Here is a 7,856-nt window from a genome sequence, read left to right as displayed (position 1 = left end):
GGTCAGACATCACGGGTGTTTCCTCAGCTGTTAGGCACGACGGAGTCAGAGGTGTGTTTGACGATATCTGGTTGAGTGCAGCGAATGTGCTCGTACGTTGATCTCTGGAGAAGTGTAGAAGCTCACATAAACTTTTGATCAGATGTGCAACTTCTTGGTCCACCGGCTTTTCGTAAGTAGTGAAGCTGTTGGTTTGAGGGGTATCGTTGGCAGTAGCGCTGGGATGATATACCACTTCTGCTCCCAAGAGTTTTTTCAATTCTACCATACGGTTGAAGAGTTCATCGATTGCCTCCTTCAATCGATTGATGCTCCTAGTCAGAATTTCTTTCCTCCGTGCCAATTCATCCAATGATGAGATTTCTCCGTCGAACGCATCAATAGAGGGAAAAGGATTAGTAAAGTAGGAGTGACGAATATTACCAGAGTCGTTCGGACGAGCGTGAGGAATGTCGCCATTTGAAATACTCTGGTTAGGGTTTGGAGCTTCTGATGAAGACCTAAGACCAACCATCTTGTGAAAGCTTGAGATTGCAACCGAGAGAATGATCTCCCACTGTGGTCGCCAATATGTAGATGGGGAAAAACAATTTGTTGGTTTTCACGGGATTGAGGAGACGACCGTACTGAGGACACTCCTTGAACCGAGTGAAATGTTCAACCTCACACAGATGCACTTGAAGAAGGGAGTGCTTTGAATTCGAGAGATCAATCTGTAGTACTCCGGCCTAAACCAAGACAATAGTCGTTCCATAGTAAATTCGGTCACAGGAGAGGGTGGGTTAATCGGTAGGAAGGAAGCTGAGAATGTGTGGAATCAATGGTAATCAAAGATTGTGGGTGTGTTGTGAATTATGAATAAGACAAGTTCTGAATGATTGAATCTCTGTTGAGAGTAATTACTCAGATGTTGAGTTAATATCGTGTTGTCTGTGAGACGTGATATCGTTGTATATTCAATCATGATTTCAGAAACTTATTTATATTGCTGGAATTGTAGACACCATGATCCCATGAAGTGTGACAGTTGATGGAATCAAAGAGTGGGGAAATGGAGATAGTGTTTGAAACCAGTTGATCATCGTGCGGATACTTGGTCGATTTTCCATCCACTACTTTGTTAAATCCTTCAACTGATTGCACGACTTGCTCGCATTCCATCGTGTGTATGAACACACGTGCCGTAGACCGCCAGAACAAAACCCTAGTTAATATCCCCCATGTGACACGATTGACGTCTCGTGGTTAATTAGTCAGTTGTTGACTTCATGACTTTATGGGACGATGAGTCCATATATTTGCTGAGTTGAACATGATTCTGTAAAATGTTCTGAGACTCATAAATTGAACGTGTCTGTTGAGAAAGAGATATAATTCTCACGTTGAGGTGAGCAAGTATTGCTCATTTTATGAATTGTTGAATATTGATAGTTGAACCAATATTCCTTGGTTTGAGCAAATATTGCTCATCTGAGCAAGTGTTGCTCGTCTGATGAATTATTGGTAGTGTGACCAAAATAAAATATTAATTAGTATACTGGTATTTGAACGGAGCATAATAAATAAGAATACTGATCATGAGATCGTCGTAAAGTTATTAGTGTTCGAGTCGGGAATTATGATCCTTGGACTCAGAAACCCTAATTTGATCAATTGATGACCAATTGATGGTTTATTTGAGAATTAACCATGGAATGAAGAAGGACCGGCTACATGAGACCGTGGGTCGATTATGTAGCGTCCATATGCTCGCGTGAGCAAAATACCAAGATCTCTTTAAGAGTTGGTGATTTGTTGATGAAAGAATGATTAAATGTTGGTTTAATCATTTATTCGAAAAATGCTCGTCCGAGCCTTAGGTGATAAAACCTAATTAATTATAGAGAGGTGAGAGACCGACCAAGGGGTCATGAAACCAGCCCTGGATGGTCGTGGGATCGAATGACGATCACTCCATGAAATTCCAAAATTATTTGGAAGAGTTTTGGACCTAATATGTGCAATTGCGCAAATTAGGTCAAATCATGAAAATATGCGGGACTGGCTCATTGCGAGACAAAGATCCAACCTTGGTCGGTCAAGGTAACATGCTCGCGTCGTCAACACGTCCGTGTCTCAGTCCTGAGAATTTTGATATTTTCTGGCGTGCGTTTGAACAACCATTTGAGAAAATATGACAAAATCAGGGTTTTGCTGAAACTGAGGAAACTTCATGAGATGAAGGAAAATAATTATAAAATGAAGGAATGATGAAGCGTGGGACCACTGAGGCCAAGGCATGGCTGTCCGGCCAGTGACCACGGTCCCGTGGTGCTTTTCCTAATTTTATATTATTTTTCATGAATTTATGAAAATATCATGAAATTAAGGAATTTGTTGAAATTAAGGAGTTTCCTTGAAGTGAAGGAGTTTCATGGGATCAAGAAAGCAAATAATATTAAAATAATAAAACATAAGGGTGTGTGGGACGGGTTAGGGCTTGGCTGTCCGGCTTGGGCCCGGTCCCACGAGTTTCCCTAATTTTTATGTATTTTACGTGTATTTTTCCATGATTTGAAGAAATTTTCCTAATTTAAGAGAAATACCATGAAATCAAGGGGTTTCATGGGATGAAGGAAACTTTAAAATAATAATAATAAAATAAAGGGGCGTGTGGGACCGGCTAGGGCATGGTCGGCCGGCTGGGGCCCGGTCCCACGAGTTTCCCTAATTTTATTTTATTTTTCATGGATTTGTGAAAATACCATGAGATGAAGGAGTTTTCATGAGGTTAGGGAAATAATAACAAAATAATGAGGAACCATGAGGTGTGGGACCGGCCGGGATCAAGGCATGGACGGTTGGCCAACAATCACGGCCGCACAATATTTTTTCCAATTTTATGTTATTTCCTTCGTGCGAAGGAAGCACCATGAAACTGAGGAGTTTCCTCAAAACGAAGGATATTTGTTCAAATGAAAGGATTTTCATAAGATCAAGGAAAATAACAAAAAATATGATAAAATATAAAACTGACGTGGGATTGGCCACGGCACGGCCGGCCGGTCGATGATCCCAATCCCTTGGCGCCTTGGTCAATATTTTAATTATTTATTATTTTCTTTCCTATTTTGTATAGGTTCATCGTTTTGTCGTATTTTGAAATACTCGTTCGTGCGGTGATTGTTAGTGTATCATCGTTGAGTACACTTGCACCTTTTGAGTCGGGGCTTACTCAGAGGTAGATCAGATGCACGTGCGTTGAATATTTATTACTAACCCATGGAATTCTGCTGGGAAGAACCATAGATTGAAGTAACAAAATACTGCGAAAATATTTGAATATTTTCGGAAATTCAGTGAATGAATCCAAGAATTTAGGAATAATTAACTTATGTCTCTATACTAGCAGAGCAAGATGTCTATGAGCATTAATTATTCTGTCATGAGCTTGTTGGAGCTTCATATCCTTTATATAGTCAGGGAAACTCGTTGTTTGTATCCTTAAGACGTTATCGCTCTATACTAGCAGAGCAAGCTGTCTAGAAGTCGTCAATCTCGTGATTCTATATAGAAATAATTACTGAAGTGTTCAGTATTCATGAGGTATGCCGTTGTCCAGCCGAGAGACTACATATCTGCATGTACTCTGAGAGAAAGTATTCTCAGTCAGAGGATTCGATGAGAGACCCGTGTCTCAATACTCACATCTGATTGCTGGATCAGGAGTTCATATAATTATGGGTTTACGATTTTAGCCTTTGTCGAAATCCACCATCTACACCTAGAAGGTAGAAATCCTGAGCACAAATCATACAAGGCATAAATAGTCATAGAATTATCATAAATCATTTATCACCAAGGTTCTATATGTATGTTGTTCAAGAATTCAACTATGAAATATACATGGCATAAGACATGAAAAACTCATTAAAGAAACAACCCAATCTTGAGAAACACAAACATTAAGTTAAGCTTTTATTTTTGAAACCATTACTTGAGAACATAAGTAAATTAAACCTACAAGTTCATCTTTCACTCTAATGAGGAGTTTAGCTAGACATGGTTTTCTTAAAATCCATCAAAAATGATATAGATAATAACAATAAAGCATATGAATAACAGAAAGCAAAATATCAAAACCTAGTTTCTTCCCTGATTACGGTGTATCCTCCCATCTCACTCTGTTGTTGTTTATATAGCCCTGCTATGTAGACATCCGACTGAAACCTAACAAAACTAGTGGAAGCCCAATCCAAGCAAGAGCCCTGACTTCCAGATTCAGGCCCTTTCCAAACTCCGGCCACAAATCTGGTTGCGACCAGTTCACCCACCGAGCATAACAGCTCAACATTTCTGACCATACTAACGAACCCTAATTCCATATGATGCTACTCGTTACTTCTTCACCACTGCCTCCAACATGGACTTGAACAATTTCTCATTTCTTCTTATTATCCTCTTCTGTACAAATCAAGTACCTTCGCAGCAACTATCGACAAACCCTGACAGCAACACTCGCAAAACGACTGCAGTTCAAGCCACAGCAGCAGCTCCTTGATCTATGTAGTATGCATACTCGGTTCATACATAAACTCATTGTTGTTGTTGTTCTGTAACGAATACATAGATGTATTAGTTCATGAACAACCCGATTTTAGAACATAACCTACTCAAGTATGCAAACGGGTCGCATACCTAAGTAGCAGGGCTAGGACTGTGTTCGCCAGTATGCAAACGGGTATGCATACTGTCGTTCACATCCGAACTCAATTAAATATAGTGCGCGTACGGGTACACATACTAAAGTTCCCGGAATTCAACTGACTTTGCCAGTACACATACGGGTATGCATACCATAGCTCCCGGACTTCACCTGACCAACTGGTACGCATACTAGATTGCCGGTTTTGGACTACAGATATGCAAGTACACATACTGTGTTTATATCCAATCATGGTTAATCGTTCTAAACTCCCATTTCAATCATCGAAACATTCTCGGAAGACGGGAATAGCTGTCTCACACAAACTATTAGCTTCAAAGTAACTTTCAAGTGATCGAATGATCAATACGAAACACTCCGAGTCTACATCAAATGACTGTCTCACACAAATCATGTAAGATGTTACAAGGCGATTTTCACATGATCATCTTTTAACTTTCGTCAAGAATGTAAGATAAACTTGGTTAAAGCGAAAGCTTACCTACACATATTTCGAGAAATATGTAACCGAGTTAAAATCAGCTTGAAATATCAAATGTGTATAATCGAAGTCTGTATAGCTATACGAATTTTGTCTCAAATAGGAGATAGAGTAGATAGACTTTTGAGTGATAGATGAGTTCAAGTCTCCACATACCTTTTGTTGATGAAGTTCTACAAGATCCTCTTAGTATTTCTTCGTCTTCAATCGATGAACGTCGTGAAGTCTAATGCTCAACTACACTTTCTGTCCTAATCTGAGACTTCGCTATAAGTAGACTAGAAATCAAAACTTATAGTTTTGACAACTAAACTTGACAATCAATCTTGAGAAAGCAATGTTTGCGAGTTCGACCGAGCAGTGCTCTAACAATCTCCCCCCTTTTCAATTTTAGTGACAAAACTATCAATACATACGGATTACAAAATAAATAAACTTTGTAGCTTCTCATCCAAATGCTTGATTTCTTTGATTCTTCAACATTTCTCGAAAACTTCGTCACTTCCAAGTACTCCAGTGATTCTGAACATGTTCAACTCAGTATCATAGTTGTTGAAGATCCGTAGCCATAACAATGAGAAAACAGTTGCTCTCAATCATTATTATACAGTGTCATAGTATCATTACACAGCATCACAGTCCAATTATATCACAACTTTGACAACAATACTATGGTGATATGTATCACTCCCCCTTAGTAAATACTTCATCTCTCGTGAAAACCGCTCCCCCTTACATAATGATCCATCAACCATATGTATTCATAGTGTAAACTACATATTAATTCTCCCCCCTTTTTGTCAATATAAATTGGCAAAGGTACGAAAACTAGTGGGATACTAATTAAATTCTCATGGAGATACTTCATGACCAAAAGGAAACATATAAACTTTGTTTAGATGCAATCATATAGTCGAAACTAAATGCATTCATCAAGGGGTTAATAATGATATAAGAAAACTCCTACAATTTTCCACAACCGCACTCCCCACAAAGATTTGGCAATTAAGCACAAGTTCAATTAAGAACTCTCCCCCATAAAATGTCATTCCCGAAAGAACAACAAGAGCGACCTTACTTTTACAAGAAAGAAGGATTTGTTTGGACATTAACAAACCACGTGAAACATGAATTTGTATCCAGAAAACTCAATTAAATTAACCACAAGAGAACCCATGATTAATTTAATCTGAAATGCTCACATAAGAGAACTTACGGAGCCGCACAGTATTTACACGAAGATGTGGATCAGGGAAAGACCAATACTGCAAAATATTCAAAGATTCATTCTATTTTTCATCAATATTTGCATAAAGACATATAATAATAGACTTAATCTTTGTAGACAAAAGTTCATCCTATCTTCATCAATATTTGCATAATGACATAATAGGCTTAACTTTTGTTTTCAAAAGTTCATTCTATATTTTATCAATAAAGACATATGATAGACTTAACTTTTGAGCAAAATATGGGACAATCACAGTTCATGGACGCAAACACACATATCCCACAATAAGTTGCGATATACAAAACCATAAAGATTAATATTGCAAAATCATCTTCCAAATAAACTTTAGAATTCAAATAAATAAATCTAAAAACATTGCAAGATGAAAAACGTTGGCAATAGCTATGTGTACTCACAATAATTGTTATTCCAAACCCTAGTAATCCTTCTTAAAACACAAGAATAAATTATCATAAGAAGTTGCCTAGACATCGTAGAGCTTTCTCAAGGCATCTACTGAGAATTCCTTCTCATTATTGAAAAATTCATTGATTATGGGATCATTCAATTACTCAAAATCTTCAGAAATATCAGTTAACTCACTAAGTTTTCTTTTTAGTGCACCCAAGATTTTCCTTGTTAGAAACAACATACAGTATGTTCATAGTGAGTTATCTTTTCCAAAGAGGAAATGATTTGAGATTTTAAATCATTTCTTTTGTTGATGAAATCCTTCAGCATACCTCTAAAGTTATTATCAAAATGATAAACAGACAAGAGGCAGTTAGAGGAAGAACCTTCTTCATCATTTGTGGATTTCTCCTTCTTCTTCCTTGAGGACTTGATTCCTTCACAGAGATACAAATTAACTGCTTCAACTGCATCTCTTTTTTTGGTACCTCTAGTTACAGGAGCCATGAACTGTATCTTTCAAGATAAAAGAAGTGAAGGGCATTTTGATCACAAATGAATATCAATAGACCAATGGACATCCAAACCCTAGAAGAGCTTTGAAAAATATTTTTACGGTTCATGATCCATTATCTATTTTAACTAAGAACATATTTTTTTAACATAAAAAATAAGAAATTAACAATTATACAAAACTTGAGCAACCTTGATGCAATCCTCATTTTCTCAAGTTAAAGATGAGGATGCAGACGTCACTAGTATTAGATAGTGACGGAGGGAGCCAAATGCTCACATCTTTTATCACATAGTGATTTATCAAGGTTTGTTGTATAAACATACTTCTTACCTCGTTTGAATCTGGTTTTTTTACATTTCTTCTCGTCTTTAAGAATACCATGTTGATTACCCAAGGCCAGATTCATTCTTTGCATGTCTTTTTGAAGTTTGGCAATCCTTTTGTTGTTCCTCTTGAATTTCCAACACTTATTTTGGACATGATTTGCATTTCCGCAAAACGAACAAATCAA

This window comes from Papaver somniferum, chromosome 10 (assembly GCF_003573695.1).
Source record: "Papaver somniferum cultivar HN1 chromosome 10, ASM357369v1, whole genome shotgun sequence".
NCBI lineage: Eukaryota > Viridiplantae > Streptophyta > Magnoliopsida > Ranunculales > Papaveraceae > Papaver > Papaver somniferum.
Note: the sequence above shows the minus strand (reverse complement) of the source record.